Below are 16,424 nucleotides of genomic sequence, written 5' to 3' on the forward strand. Positions count from 1 at the left end.
CCTCCCTCTCGTCCCTCCCTCCCTCCCTACCTCCTCCCTCCCTCGTCCACCCCCTATCCTCCCTCCTCCTCCTCCTCCTCCTCCTCCTCCCTCCCTCCCTCCCTCCCTCCCTCCCTCCTCCCTTCTCACTCTTCCAGTAAATTATCTTGAGTAAGTTACAGAGACTATTGACTAAAACTTAACAGATGGGAATATGAAGAAAAAATAAACCAAAATAGAAATGAACGTAAAATCCACAATTCTTATCTTTCTTATCATCTGAAGTAATCCTTGCATCGAGAGGACAGACGAAAATAATGTCGCGAAAACCTAACCTAACCTAACCTAACCTAACCTAACCTAACCTAACCATAACACAGGTAGCACCACAAACACAGCTACGGTAATTCAATAACTAAAAACAAGTCAACATTATCAACCTGAAAAATTCTACATCTTATATTTTTTTTTTTATCGTTTTACCGTTGACTGTTCTGTTGTTACTCGGGCAAACACCCCACACCCACGGCGTTGCCAGGTGAGGGCTGAGGGTGTCTGAATGTCAAGTGGTCAAGTGGTACCGTTGATTGTGGGTTAGGTCGCGGGTCCACACACCAACCTAGCGGAGGTGAGGAGAGCCCCCTACCCCAACACGTCCACTGAGAGAGAGAGAGAGAGAGAGAGACACGACTAACTGGCTGGCTTATCTTGTCACACCAGCAGACACTGTCACACCACAACACCGGTAATGGCGACAAGATTTAGTTACACCGAAGGTCAGGGGACAAACTCAGGTGGGGTCAGGTAGCCATTTGGTATTTGCAGCTTCATTCTTCCGTCAGGTGTTAACTGTCCCTCCTGGCTTCATCTTCTAGTACTAAATGTTTTAGACAGACAGACAGACAGAGAGAGACAGATATGTTCATCAAAATCGCCCTACAAGTTCAATTTTATTTAGTATGTATACAGGCAGTGCAGATACTTCAATAATGACAAACAGTTAGGTGAGTCAACCAAGGATAGACCACACGAACCAGTTCAAAGACACACACACACGCCACACACACACACACACACACGCCACACACACACACACACACACGCCACACACACACACACACACACGCACACACACGCCACACACACACACACACACACTTCACTTGGCTTTAAACAGACTTGTGTAGTAGTGTTTGGAAGTGCCAATTGTGTAGGTGTTTTGGCTTGTCAGATCAGTGAGTGCCCTTGAATTTTAGTTGGGATAGTGTCAGGGAGTGTCAGCCGTTATAGTTGGCGTAAGTATCAGCAGAAGCTAAAGCTATAATTATCTCGCCTTAGCAAATAACAAATCGGTCTTCCTAGGTATTGTAAGAAGTTAAAAAGTTCCATCTACATTCTACAGCGTCTTTGTCACTCATCCAATAGGTGTTAAATGGTATTATCTCAGTTAATTACAGTACAGGTGAAGCTATGCAGGTGGCGGAATGGTCATTATATTGAACTGACTCATTTGAGGTTCCGGGTTCGATTTTAAACTAAAGAGACACTGTAGGAACAACACTCAAACATTGTCAAACGATCTGTGTATATTGACGTCAAACTTTTCTTCGACTTTCTGTAAAAACTCGAAGCTCACACACTCAAAGCTTCGGTATGAAATAACTTAAAATACAATTATATGTTTATAAACTTGATCGTCTTTATTACTCCAACTGTACAAAGAAGTTAGTGTGTTAAAGATATCAAGTAAACAACAGAAGATTACCTTGCGTCTTTAATAATATTTTGTGGCTACTGACTAGTCTCTGAAGTACATGAGGCATAAACATAATTATCTCCACACGTACCAGGTTGAATTGGTCACTGTATAACACGCACAGTGAGCCACATAGGATAAAAAAAAATCTTATAAGGAAACAACGAAAGGGAAAAAACAAATGTAAGGTTAATCTTTTCTTTCCCCCGTATGAAAGACCACGAACAGCATCAAGGGGCTCTGTGGGCTGTACTACTACAACTTTTTTGTTAGAAAGAAGAATAATAACTTGCCAGCCTTCACGTTACTGGTGGGTTACATAATATTCTCTGTCCATAATTACAAAATCTGGCATTAAAGGTTGTCTGATATGAAAGAAAAATTACTATACAAGGTAGGGGGACCCGTGTAGGGGCAGCTCTGGGTGGTATATTTCCTGTCGAGGTTGTTGTCGAAGCATAGGCTGGCCAAGTATAGTATTAACCTCCCTCCACACGTTAATAAGTAATGATGGTACGTACGTGTGTGTGTGTGTGTGTGTGTGTGTGTGTGTGTGTGTGTGTGTGTGTGTGTGTGTGTGTGTGTACTGATCCTGTGTCAACCTGTCTTATTTGTGGCACGTGACACCTGGCCCACAAGACATCTGGCCAAGGGATGACACACACATGTTTCAGGGTCGGGTGTCGGGTGGGCCAGGTAAGACACCGCTTGTAGGTCGTGTGTCATTAATTAACAGTAGTAATGAACAACAAGTGTGGTGTCTTCCCATCACACCACCTGGCCATAGTGACTGTCACCATATTACCTGGCCATCATACCTCTGGCCTGCACCACCTGACCATAATACCTCTGGCCTGCACCACCTGACCATAATACCTCTGGCCTGCACCACCTGACCATAATACCTCTGGCCTGCACCACCTGACCATAATACCTCTGGCCTGCACCACCTGGCCATCATACCTCTGGCCTGCACCATCTGACCATAATACCTCTGGCCTGCACCACCTGACCATAATACCTTTTGCCTGCACCACCTGACCATAATACCTCTTGCCTGCACCACACCTGGCCTGCACCATAATACCTGACCATGCCAATACCTTGGCCTGCACCACCTCATACCTCTGGCTCACCAAATTACCTTTTGCCTGACCACCTAACATTCTGGTACCACCTGGCCATCATACCTCTGGCCTGCACCCACCTGACATCATAAGTACCTCTGGCCTGCACCACCTGACCATCATACTCTGGCCTGCACCACCTGACCATCACATACCTCTGGCCTGCACCACCTGGACCATCACACCTCTGGCCTGCACCACCCGGACCATAATACCTCTGGCCTGCACCACCTGACCATAATACCTCTGGCCTGGGTACCCACCTGACCATAATACTCTGGCCTGCACCACCTGGGACTACCTGGCCATCATACCTCTGGCCTGCACCACCTGACCATAATACCTCTGGCCTGCACCACCTGACCATAATACCTCTGGCCTGCACCACCTGACCATAATACCTCTGGCCTGCACCACCTGACCATAATACCTCTGGCCTGCACCACCTGGCCATCATACCTCTGGCCTGCAACACCAAGACGTGACGGGCGTGTCCTCTGCAGTTGTGTTGTAGATCAGCTTGTGTCCCCCCCCACCACACCGACACTTCCCCCCACCACACCGACACTTCCTGGCTCTCCCTGGCACTAATATACACACTTGGTGGCACTCCTAGGCACTTGAACCACTGGCACTTCCTGGGAGTTAATGAGCTTGCACTCCTTGGCACTCTTACAAGATTGGCAATTACCTGCACTTAGGTGATCTGTCATAAAGAACGATAATAAAATACTCTCTAAACGATCGTTCTCACTTAAATAGAAATATTCGGGTCACGTCAGGATTAGTCACCCTAACACTAACCTAATCTAGCTTAACTTAATCCAACATTATTCTAATCCAACACTAACCTAATCTAACTTAACTTAATCCAACATTACCCTAATCTAGCTTAACTTAATCCAACATTATTCTAATCCAACACTAACCTAATCTAACCTAACTTAATCCAACACTATGCTAACCTAACCCAACGCTAACCAAACCTAACCTAACCTAACCTAACCTAACCTAACCTAACCTAACCCAACGCTAACCAAACCTAACCAAACCTAACCTAACCTAACCTAACCTAACCAAACTAAACTAAACTCAGGGATCATCAAGGTATATAATCTTCAACTGATTACCAAAACATAACAGCAAAGATGATAAAAAAAATTAACAAATCACTATATTTAAAATCCTAAATAAAAACCTAATAAGTTTTTAGTATCGTAGTTATTAAATACTAAAGTTAATTATTCGAGTTATCATTATTGAATATATAATAGGCAGGTAATGTCAGGCTGTGGTTATTCTGCATGGCTAAATATGGTAAGTTGTTCTGGTGTTTACGTCATAAGCTTCATGTTGTGCTGGGAAGGTAGATTCGCCCTGAACTTTGTGTGTGCGTGTGCGTGCGTGCGTGTGTGTGTGTGTGTGTGTGTGTGTGTGTGTGTGTGTGTGTGTGTGTGTGTGTGTGTGTGTGTGTGTGTGTGTGTGTGTGTGTGTGTGTGTGTGTGTGTGTGTGTGTGTGTGTGTGTGTGTGTGTGCGTGCGTGCGTGCGTGCGTGCGTGCGTGCGTGCGTGCGTGTGTGTCCTCCGCTGCATAACGGGGTCGTTTCCTGCCCCTCTGTCTCAGCCACCCGCTCATGTGGCTACAGGCAGACTTGATCATTGGAGCTAGACCTTCACTAGGAGATCACAGTAGCTAGGAGACCTTCACTAGGAGATTACAGTAGCTAGGAGACCTTCACTAGGAGATCACAGTAGCTAGGAGACCTTCACTAGGAGATTACATCAACCAGGAGACCTTCACTAGGAGAACACAGTAGCTAGGAGACCTTCACTAGGAGGTCACATCAACCAGGAGGCCATCACTAGGAGATCACATCAACCAGGAGACCATCACTAGGAGATCACATCAACCAGGAGGCCATCACTAGTAGATCACATCAACCAGGAGACCATCACTAGGAGATTACATCAACCAGGAGACCATCACTAGGAGATAACATCAACCAGGAGACCATCACTAGGAGATCACATCAACCAAGAGAACACAGTAGCTAGGAGACCTTCACTCGGAGGTCACATCAACCAGGAGGCCATCACTAGGAGATTACATCAACCACGAGACCATCACTAGGAGATCACATCAACCAAGAGAACACAGAAGCTAGGAGACCTTCACTAGGAGATCACAACAGCTAGGAGACCTTCACTGTGACAGGAGAGTTACGTAATTGTTAAAAAAAACACTTAATAGATGATGAAATTATGTCTCTATATTTCTGCCTCATTGTTGTCTTTACGTGAGGCAACAAATTATCATTATTTCAACGACCTGAATCTCAAGGTAAATGATTCCCAGTCCTTGTAAAAACACGAGTTGGGTTTGGTTAGGTTGGGTTGGGTAGTGGTGCCCATGGTAGTGTGGGCAGGTGGTGGTGACTGAGGGTGGTGGTGAGGACGGATGGTGATGATAATGGTGGTGAGGACGGGTGGTGATGATAATGGTGGTGAGGACGGGTGGTGATGATAATGGTGGTGAGGACGGGTGGTGATGAGGACGGGTGGTGATGATAATGGTGATGAGGACGGGTGGTGATGATAATGGTGGTGAGGGTGGGGAAATACAATCTCATATACACCCAAGACAAGAAGGCCCTGAACGTGGCATCACTATTATACCCCAAGAAAGTATATCAAGAAAATAATCAAGGCAATGTGATGGTAGTTCGTATAAGCATGTCTGACTCCTGCTTCACGTTATAAGAGAGATGGGCGGAAATAACATACCTGTGAGTAATCTATCATGGCCTTGTGAGGTGAGTATAGCGGGCGGAGTGCGTGGGCGTTGTGAGTAGCTGTTAGTGGATGTGTGGGCGTTGTGAATAGCTGCAGGTGGATGTGTGGGCGTTGTGAGTAGCTGTTAGTGGATGTGTGGGCGTTTGTGAGTAGCTGTTAGTGGATGTGTGGGCGTTGTGAGTAGCTGTTGGTGGATGTGTGGGCGTTGTGAGTAGCTGTTGGTGGATGTGTGGGCGTTGTGAGTAGCTGTTGGTGGATGTGTGGGCGTTGTGAGTAGCTGCAGGTGGATGTGTGGGCGTTGTGAGTAGCTACAGGTGGATGTGTGGGCGTTGTGAGTAGCTGCAGGTGGATGTGTGGGCGTTGTGAGTAGCTACAGGTGGATGTGTGGGCGTTGTGAGTAGCTGCAGGTGGATGTGTGGGCGTTGTGAGTAGCTGCAGGTGGATGTGTGGGCGTTGTGAGTAGCTACAGGTGGATGTGTGGGCGTTGTGAGTAGCTGCAGGTGGATGTGTGGGCGTTTTAAACATCTATATAGGACTGATAAATACCAATCTTGTTTAGAGCAGATGAAGTATCAACAATCAATATGGCGAACTAGATAATGTAATGTTTTGAAGATTTAATAACTTAAACGTTTCTCATTTCCTCTACTTGGCGAACGTAATGAAGAAAACGCTTGACAAAAATGTGAAATATTGCGCAAGAGAATCACGTATTTTGTCTCATCCAGAAGATTAGATCACGCATGAACGAGTCTCTCTCTGAATTAACCTAAGTCTAGCCATCTGTGACGGTGATGTCCTCCGTCACGCCTCAAGTCTCGGATTCTCAAACGTTCTCACTACACGTTAAGATCATTCATCTAATCTCGTAACTAAAGCTAATTGTCGCGGGCGTGTGGTGGTCCACCTGGTGTAGCGGGCAAGACAGACAGACAGAAGGAAGAGAGTGAATAGAGTGAACCAAGTAACGGAGGAGTAATGAAAATCTTGAAATTACATTAATCATCCTTGGAAAAGAATTTGTACTTCACCTTGCAACCTTCCTTGTATAACGAGATAAATTAAATGATAATGATAAAATGTGAAAAAATGTAAAGAAAAACTCGATAAGATAAAGAAAACAAGTGAAAATTAGAGTGAATAAATGGACTGAGGTCATCCTGAATACCGCAAGCATGAGTGATGGGTGTATGAGCCAACACATGATACATACACACACACACACACACACAACACACACACACACAACACACACACACACAACACACACACACACACACACACACACACACACACACACACTAGCACCATAGTATTTCAATAACTACCTTAATATTTCTTGATATAAAAACATAGAACATAAGAATGGAGGAAACTGCAGCGGGCCTATTGACCCGTACTGGGCAGTCCCATCTACATTCAACACCTATTGCTCATACATCCATCCAACCTATGTTTGAAGCTACCCAGCGTAATTTATGAACTTAAATCATTACTATGCTCTCTCTTAATAGTTTTACCTCCGTGTAACTAAATTTAACCTCAAGAAACTAAGTTGAGTTACAAGACAGAACCAGAGAAAGTAACTGAGGTGTAAGCGTTCCCCGAGGCTGAGGTGGCGGGAGTTCCTCAAGGCCTATACTGGATATACGTAATGCATGTTTATTCCTATCTGTTTACCAAAGTCTTCCATATTTACATAGATATACTTTTTTTACAATATTATAGTTACGTTTTTTACAATAATTTACACCTTCTATTGGGTTAATTACATGTATGATTTATTGAGATGCAATTTTTTTTCTTTGAGACGAGGAAGTAACCTTTCTTGTGTGTTGGAGGCTACAGCTGGACCGTGGGGATACATTCATGGTTTATTACACCACCCAACTGTGGAGGAAACTAATGACCACCGGACTCCCCAGGCCTGACTGTACTGAGGACTCGGGAACACCTACCACACCACCCACGGAAGTTACCTGAAGGGGAGGGAGGGAAGAGGTGGGCGTGGTGGTGCTCTTACATTATGGAAGGACCCGTGTTAGAGACCAGGTGTTGTAAAGACCCGTGTTAGAGACCAGGTGTTGTAAAGACCCGTGCTAGAGACCAGGTGTTGTAAGGACCCGTGTTAGAGACCAGGTGTTGTAAAGTAATTGTGGTCATTCAATGAAGTCAGTGAGGAGATTCTTACAGGAGATTGTCATGGTGGTCAGTTCGTCTGTATCGCTGTAACTTGGAGAGCTCTGTACCCTACCACAGCTCCACGTCATAAGCCACCACAGAGGTACTTGACTGGATTTGTACCTGTGGCAGACTGTGTAATCCCCAGGTGACTACAGTGACCTTGTGTGTGTGTGTGTGAGGAAGTCTTGCAGGTGGTGTTGTCATGTGTTGTGTCACGAGTCTGGTGTTGTGTCAGGTCTGGTGTTGTCATGGTTCTGGTGGTGTTGCAAGAAAGGTCAATCCTCACCCACCGCTGTCTATAAACATGTCCTCATCTCAACACACAGACACCCACCAGCAGGTACAAAGTCACTCATCATCGTCACAACAAAACATCGATGACGTCAGATAATGAGGCGTGACAACTGATGACGTCAGATAATGAGGCGTGACAAGTGATGACGTCAGATAATGAGGCGTGACAACTGATGACGTCAGATGATGAGGCGTGACTACTGATGACGTCTAAGACACATGATGCTGTATCTCACCCGGAAGTTTGTCTCACGTGTACAAAAACAATAAAATATTTAATTACATCAGCTGGCGTCTTGTTAGTAGTGAGGTGTACCATATTTTTTTTTCTACTCCGCTCCAGACACGTATGAATGGTTGCGTTCCTGGTGTACAGTGACTGATAGAGCGGGCCATCCAAAACACCCGACTCTCTCTCTCTCTCTCTCTCTTTCTAATCTGGAATCGATACCAAGAAAAGTTTATAGGCGCTGCTCTTACTAGCATCGTCGATTATAACACCCAAGTAATTTCAAGGTTAAAAAGTCATGGTCCGTCCTCTATCAGGTGGGAATTTTGTTCAAGGTTACGACACAAATTATGCATCACAAGAATCACAGTCAGAGATACGGCCGGACATATTTTAATTTTTCTAGATAACCCCAGTGACTTATTTAATCAGTTTATAATATTTTTAGTCCAGACGAGATATAGTTTTAAGCGGTTAAACATGACTTTGAACGAACCTATAGAACTTCCGTAAAAATTAAGACGAACTGATAACAACTTGGTGAGAATAACAACTTCGTATCACAGGAATGGAGTGATGACTGAGGCTGTGAATTCTGGAGCACCGATATAACTTTTCCTTTAACAGAGACTTTTAAATTGGGTAAAAAAAAGAAGAACAATCAGTAAACCGAGTCATGGCGGCCCGTAAATCTTGGTGAGTTTCTGCATTTACAACTTCCACAATACTTAGTCATCATGTCTGCGATAATGACCATGACAGCATATTAATGAGGTGAATGTGACCTCTTATGATCCCGCGGTGTTATGTAACTGAAAAGCCAGAGGGGATGAGGTCAGTTCAGATGTATTTAGGACGACCAGACCCACTAGTGACCTGGCTCTTGTGTGGAAACAGTATTATAATATTGACTGACTCTGATGTTACTATATATTAAAATAAACTATATTAACTAAACTCCACATAGCTGAACCAAGTAGTATAGAACATCATATAAATCTCTGACAGTGTAGTGAAGATAAGTCATAGTTGTTCACTCACAAATAACAACATTAACTTTCACAGCATCTACCCAAATACAACCTAGGTCCCTCTATCCTAACCCAACCTAACCCGGTACAAAGTAAAACCGCTCCTATACCTTCTTTCTTCTGTTACAACACAAGTCTATATCAGGTTCATTATGCTTGTAACTAATAATGCGAGAATTATGACCAAGTTAAAACTAAACTCGTTCTGAGGGATGACACAAACTGTTTCTGGTGAGACGAATGAGACACACAGACAGACGTCCTCTTAGTGTAAACATTCTACACCTGTGGCCAATTCACCTCACAGGTACACGACACACCTTTAGATTTCGTATAGTTTCTCAATTATCTTACACAATTTGTCCTTCTCTAGTGTTGACTTATAATAATAATTGAACTAAAAACTAACCACTCTTTGACATAAGTTCTTGAACACCGTTTTGTTAGTGGTGGTATTTAAAGGTCAGGAAGCTAGGTGTTGGGCTGAGGGTCTCTGGTCCAGCGTAAATAGTGACCACAGTAACGTTTGATTACCCCCCCTCCCATATCTTCACTACACCTTGGTAAGAGTCTCGTGAAGCATTACTGCCTCTGTTTGTCATGTTATTAAAGTCAAATTGTTTCCTGTTTACAGTTACATTGTACAGTTGGTAAAATAATACACAAAAACCTGTTTGGTAACTGTGGTGGTGACTGGTAGCTCAAACACCAGAGGTTAGGCTTGTTACTGTTGTTGTTACTGTTGTTGTTACTGTTGTTGTTGTTGTTGTTTGTATTACTGTTGTTGTTGCGTTTCATGACAGGCGACTGTATGTAGGTCAGTCAGCAGTGAGAATAAATTACCTGTTAACCACACACGCTAAAATGAAAAATTGAGATTTATTCATCTTTTATACACTGAAATACATGATAATGGGTGACGCTGGAGCATCCATATATTAGTCGTGTCACACACCTTGGTCATCACCTCATTAATGAACTTCTCTTGGTGGTCAGGGAACAGGTGTAGCAGCAACAGCCTTGGATCTCTCCCTCGACCATCTAAGTAACACGTTCTGATAATTACAATCACTTGACTCGAACCCAAGTGAGAGCCCCATAGGTTAGGTTAGGCTAGGCTAGTAGGTGGTGGTGTACAGTGCATGACGTGGTCCAGCTGTATACCCCCTGGAGCGTGTGTGATCGTTTGAAGGTCGGAAAAAAAAAAACCTCAACCACCTAAACGACAAGAAAGCTCATAAATGATGGACATGATAATACGAAGAAAATAAAATAAATATATAAGAATCTAATTACTCTTGTGTTGCCTCATAAACCAACAACATAAAGCTGGCTAATCTGTGTACCTCCGTTATGGAAACTAGCAATGACGAGGCAGTTGTCAATCCCTCACACACGGATATCATTTTTATGTAACAAACACAAGACCTTCGTAGTGTTGCGTCAGCTCCGTCAGCCATAAAAAAAGATAGCATTTGTTCTTAAGGGTTTAATGGGAGGGAAAAAAGACAAACAACAACTTGACCTTAGCATTTCCAATCAGATGTCCAAAAGAGAGTGAGTGTACTGTGACGTGACCAGGAGAGAGAGAGAGAGAGAGAGAGAGTTAGAAAATACCTAGAGACATAGTAAGAGTGAATGAGAAGAGTACAAAAGAGCTGCTGATGCCCCCCACACACACACACACACACATCCATTTCGATACAACATACTGTATTCTAAGTTATCGGTACAATATGGCTGGCACTGTATTCAACTGCCTTCATTTCCATAACTGTAAATTTACGAACCCATTCACAGCTTGGTGGACTGGGGGAGCCCCGTTGTAATTAATGTCTTGTAAAGTGAAGATTGTTCCCCATTGACTTAAATACAAAAAATTGCCGCCAAATATAAAAAGCGTCGTTGTGTGGCTGGGTAGAGGCTGTCTGCTGCACCAGGCTGTATGGGACATATCTTGGGTGTGTCTGACAGTCATACCATACAAGATTACGACGTTGCTGTGTTTTACCTAAATTCACACAGGAGAGAGTGCTCGGTGGTGTGTTAGGTTGGTATAGACAAATATACTGTAAGTACAAGGTCAAGAGAGGGGATGAATGTCACCCGGGTGTTAGTGGCAGGGCATCATAGAATTGTTCTCTGCACCTTCACTTTACACCTCACGCTAGTTTGGAAGACTCCGATAAAAGAGTGTTTGGTCAGACTCCTGTGCCCCTCCTCCGTGGGTGACTAGGAGTGTGTTTTGGGTCTTGAACGAGCAGTCAACTGTAGGTACTGTACACTTAAGGTCTTAAAGGTTATGTCACTAACATTAATGCAGCGGCACACAGCCTGGGTGATAAGTCTGAAGCTCCCTTTTTGTCTAAGCCGATACTCGCTGCCTTCGACAGTCCACAAAATCGAGGTAAAAGTTACCACAACAGTATGGCAAGTGAATTTTTCTAAACTGTGTATCCCAAGAAGAGTGCAAGCAGCCTCTCAGACAGATTCTTGACGCCGGAACAAGTTTCATGGAGCTCTGTGTAGTGCACGACAAACGGGAGAACTAATGGACCAGGTGAACTAGGCGTGTCCTCCACCTTGAGAAAGACGAGGTACTGTCAGTCACATTATTATCACCAACAGATAACAAATTGGCTTTATATATCCGCCGTCCACTTCTGTCTGTTACAACACGGTAAACAGAAGATGATCAGAGACCATCAACAGTGAGCATTTACCCTTTGGAGAGCTAACGCCAGATGATTTTATTCGGCATAAGAGTGTCCAGCTGAAGGGGGTGTGTGCGTGTTAGAAAGTCCTTGGTCACTGGTCCCCCCCTAACTCTCCCTCCTGGACCACACCTACTGTCTGACCCAAACTACTTACAACGTTGTTAGAGAGAGAGAGAGCCTTGACACTTTAAAGTCTAAACACTACATAAAACATCGCAAGAATGTTGCTCATGGGGTAACAACACACACTCATGCAACCACTTTATGACAGGACTTATGACACTTGGCATAAGTACACGATTTAACATTTCCGCCTGACTACTGAACCTGACAGCTGGTACATGTTGAGGTGTGAGCCAACTGCTGTATACTGTGTGTGTGTGTGTGTGTACTCCGTGACAAACGAGAAGAATACTCAGTCTAAAGCGAGTTAGTTATGCTTGACCTTAGTGAAAGAGAGGCAAGGTTGTCAACACTGCCCTGACCACACCACTGACTCACTACATGATGAAGGCTGCCAGTAGTAGTGTCAGACGCAGGTTAACAAGATATTCACTCTAATGACTAAACACTTCCGTTCTAAATTGTTTCGTTTTGTCGTGAATAAAAAAAAACGAACCTAAAAACTATACTGTACACCCCGGCCTGGACACTCGTTATCTCGTGAAGCTCTAGGGATGATTTACATAGTTTCATTATCTCTTATTATGGTGTTGGATGATGAACAGTTATGGCACAATGGGTCGTCAATCTACTAATTGAATAAATACTTCTTCCCTGACCGTGTGATAGAGGCGGCGAGGCGTAGATGGGACACACACACACACACACACACACACACACACACACTTCAGCTGGTCACTCTTATGCCTTATGGTGACACTAACCATCACTCTCTATACCGCATCAATACAGCCTCACAGACCACAACAAGATCTGAGGGTCGATAAAAGAACGAACCGATATGTAAACAGGCAGTGGAACCATCTCATACCTTTACCACGTCTCTGATTTAGCTGTTCCATCTCTTATGATTCTACAGTTTGGTGTTTATTATTAAGTGTCAGAATTAAGTCGTCTGTATGAGGATTTAATGTGAGTAAAAGTATTTAAAAGACAATAAATAACTCGCCTTTCACGGACCTCCATCACCACATTCCCACGATCACCCAGACCTGTTATGGTGGAGCTGCTCCTTGCTGTCTCATCTGACACCTGGGTACTACCACTCACCTGCCCTATACACCTGGGTACTACCACTCACCTGCCCTGTACACCTGGGTACTACCACTCACCTGCCCTGTACACCTGGGTACTACCACTCACCTGCCCTGTACACCTGGGTACTACCACTCACCTGCCCTGTACATCTGGGTACTACCACTCACCTGCACTGTACACCTGGATACTACCACTCACCTGCCTGGACTTAAGGTCACACAATTCACACTCTTATAACTAACTTCCTTTCAATATCCCTACCTGTAATGGTCACCTTCCTTGTCTAATTATAAATAAACAAGCTATAATATTTCTCTGTACAGTGAATATTGTTTTCAGATAAAATCCCACTGAGCATCTACCTGAAAATCAAATCCCTTCACTAAAATATGAACACAGACAAAATCTCACTAGTTCAAGTTCGCCCCACACATGACTTGGCTCCGTCACTCAGCATCATTGTGTATGTTGTTGTTCCCAGGATAGCGTCGGCCTCTCACGGAACACCTCACTCACGCTACACATAAGAAAAGATCTTTAACATAACCACAAGGAGAAGAAAAATTATGGTACGATGACTTCTTTAGATTGTGTTTTTTACGTGGACTTTTTCGAGTTCATTCCCTCACCCTCGCCTTCACCCTCGCCTTCACCCTCGCCTTCATCCTCGCCTTCACCCTCGCCTTCATCCTCGCCCTCACCCTCACCCTCGCCTTCGCCCTCACCCTGAACTCGTACTCAGTCTAACCCCTTTTCAGTACGTTACCTTTCTCTTGAGTACTATGAATCTGTCCATTGAGTAAGATATGTTTCCCCCTAGTACAACAACTTAATCCCCTTGTGTACACTATTCAATCCCTTATGTACAATTTATTAAAAAAAATCTTGAAGGAAATTTGGTCATGGTTAAATGAAACGAGAGAAACAGGCCCGTATCACTAATTCTGCCTAACTCAAAGTGATTTATATATTGAGAAGAAAACAGTAATTAGTGAGAAGAAAGACCTACATCATTGCTGGTAAACAAAAGGGTGGAAAAAAAATGTTACGCGAACAAAATTAATCTTATTGTGTGAGGATATGGTTGTGGAAGGACGACTACGAACACCTGGCACCTACAGTCCACCCAGCTTATATAAGAATGTTACTTTTATATCCAGGTGAAATAAACAGATTGAAAATATTGAAATACCAAGAAATATACGCCAAGATGCCACCATTTCACCGAAGCTGTTGTTTACTGTGGTGGTGGAAGACATTATTAGAGCAGTAAGTTATAGAGGATCACGTTAAACCTAATTAAACTACTTTTATTTTGCCAAGGAGATAGAAGATACTTCAAATTACCTGTCCAACTAAGTTCTCTCTCTCTCTGACTCTCTCTCTCTCTCTCTCTCTCTGACTCTCTGACTCTCTGACTCTCTCTCTCTCTCTCTCTCTCTCTCTCTCTCTCTCTCTCTCTCGCGGTTCGTCAACCTTGAGCCATATATTAATTCACTTTCGTCCGTACTGTCACTAGCTGGCTGCCTTGCTTACCTACGTCTTACCTCCACCTGTTATGGTATACCTCCTGTGGTCTATTCGTTGTGGTATACATGTTTTATCTACCTGTTATGGTTCTTAATGTCCCTGAATAATTTGGCATCGTCAGCGAACAGTTGTATGGAGGAGTGTATAGTATAGCTTCTGGCATGCCATTATGAAGCAAATAAACAAACAGCAGTGGCTCCAGTACACTACCCTGAGGAAGCTATTATACCCAGCTTGTCATGGGTACGCACACTGCTTGCGGTCGTAAAGAAAGTCTGTCCGATCCACGCTAGGATGCTCCCCCAAATTCCGTCAGTTTGATTTTACTGTCAAGCTATCAATATAAAACATCTCTCAGGGTGAATGGAGGTGTCGGGGCGGCGCTCCCGTGGGCTCCGGCAGCACTGCACCCCTGTCTCTGGTTGTTTCTGTGTGCACGACTCTCTAACATGTTAATGACGACACACACAGCAAACTACTAACTTAAACTGTGAGCTTTGTATCGTACCCCCTGCAACCTAGCTGGTGTTTTAAGGAACCGGAAACGGAAAATATCAAGTAAAGGGATGACTCTTGTAAAATACGGGTAGATAACTTTACTTTTTAAATTTTTTCCTCTTAACCACTGGTCAGTTAGTTAGCCGTTTAGGTGGTCGGCCACGTCTTTTTTATACACTGTTGGCAAATATTGGCTCCAGAATGTATCTGTACCTGCTTCAGATATGGTCAAGTCAGGCATCCACCAGCCCCAGGTATGAACAGCCGATTGAGTAATGTCCTTTGAGATGTTTATAAATTTGTCAGAGACTCTTATAGTTCTCTCTTTTTACTTTTTTTAAGGACTAACCCAAAATATCCTTCAATGAGGTACCAAAGAGCTCAAGAAGGAAACAAAATAAGCAAAGGATCAGTCATATACTGAAAACGACATATTATTCAACCTTGAAGCGAATTGAATAATCAGCTAGGTTCCTTAAATTAACCTTTGGTATGCCTTCATTGTATATACTAAACCAGTACGAACTCGTGCGGTAATTTTACTTAATATATGTTTAGTGTTGATCCTTATCCCGCCCTGGGAGCGCCTGTAAGAGTTCTAACGATTATATAGCCCCACGACGGTGAATTATACTGCAAGGGGTAAATCACACTCTTCCCACTAATGTTACATTGTTGGTAAGCCAAATATGTTGATACTCTCGTAATATGTTCTTTATTCTAACTCGGTTCTATTGAGTATGTTGTTATGGTGTTCTTACCCTTAAATAACACTTTACATACTTGCTCCCTCACTTCCTAAATTAGCTCGACTAAGGACTTTGAACACCTTACACGGTATCCTCCCCTTAGACATATTCAGTCAGTGAGAAAGTAACTATTCACTCCTACCGAAACTCACTCAGTGTAAAAAACACTTGGAGGTGCCGGGGATTGAACCCGGGACTTCTCACATGCGAAGCGAGCACTCTACCTCTGAGTTACACCCCCACAGTCATGGATTAGGACTTTTACCTAATATTGGACTACATTATTTGACCTTAATTATATTATACATTGTCATTTA

General features: G+C 43.6%; 1 non-coding gene across 1 annotated transcript; it reads right to left on the minus strand.

The window, feature by feature from the left end:
• Positions 1-16,276: 16,276 nt before the first annotated feature.
• Trnaa-cgc lies at positions 16,277-16,348 on the minus strand. Its single transcript has one exon. It is a non-coding gene; the product is annotated as a tRNA-Ala (tRNA).
• Between the last annotated feature and the right edge of the window lie 76 nt (positions 16,349-16,424).

This window comes from Homarus americanus, unplaced genomic scaffold (assembly GCF_018991925.1).
Source record: "Homarus americanus isolate GMGI-L3 unplaced genomic scaffold, GMGI_Hamer_2.0 scaffold21824, whole genome shotgun sequence".
In the NCBI taxonomy this organism is placed as follows: Eukaryota; Metazoa; Arthropoda; class Malacostraca; order Decapoda; family Nephropidae; genus Homarus; species Homarus americanus.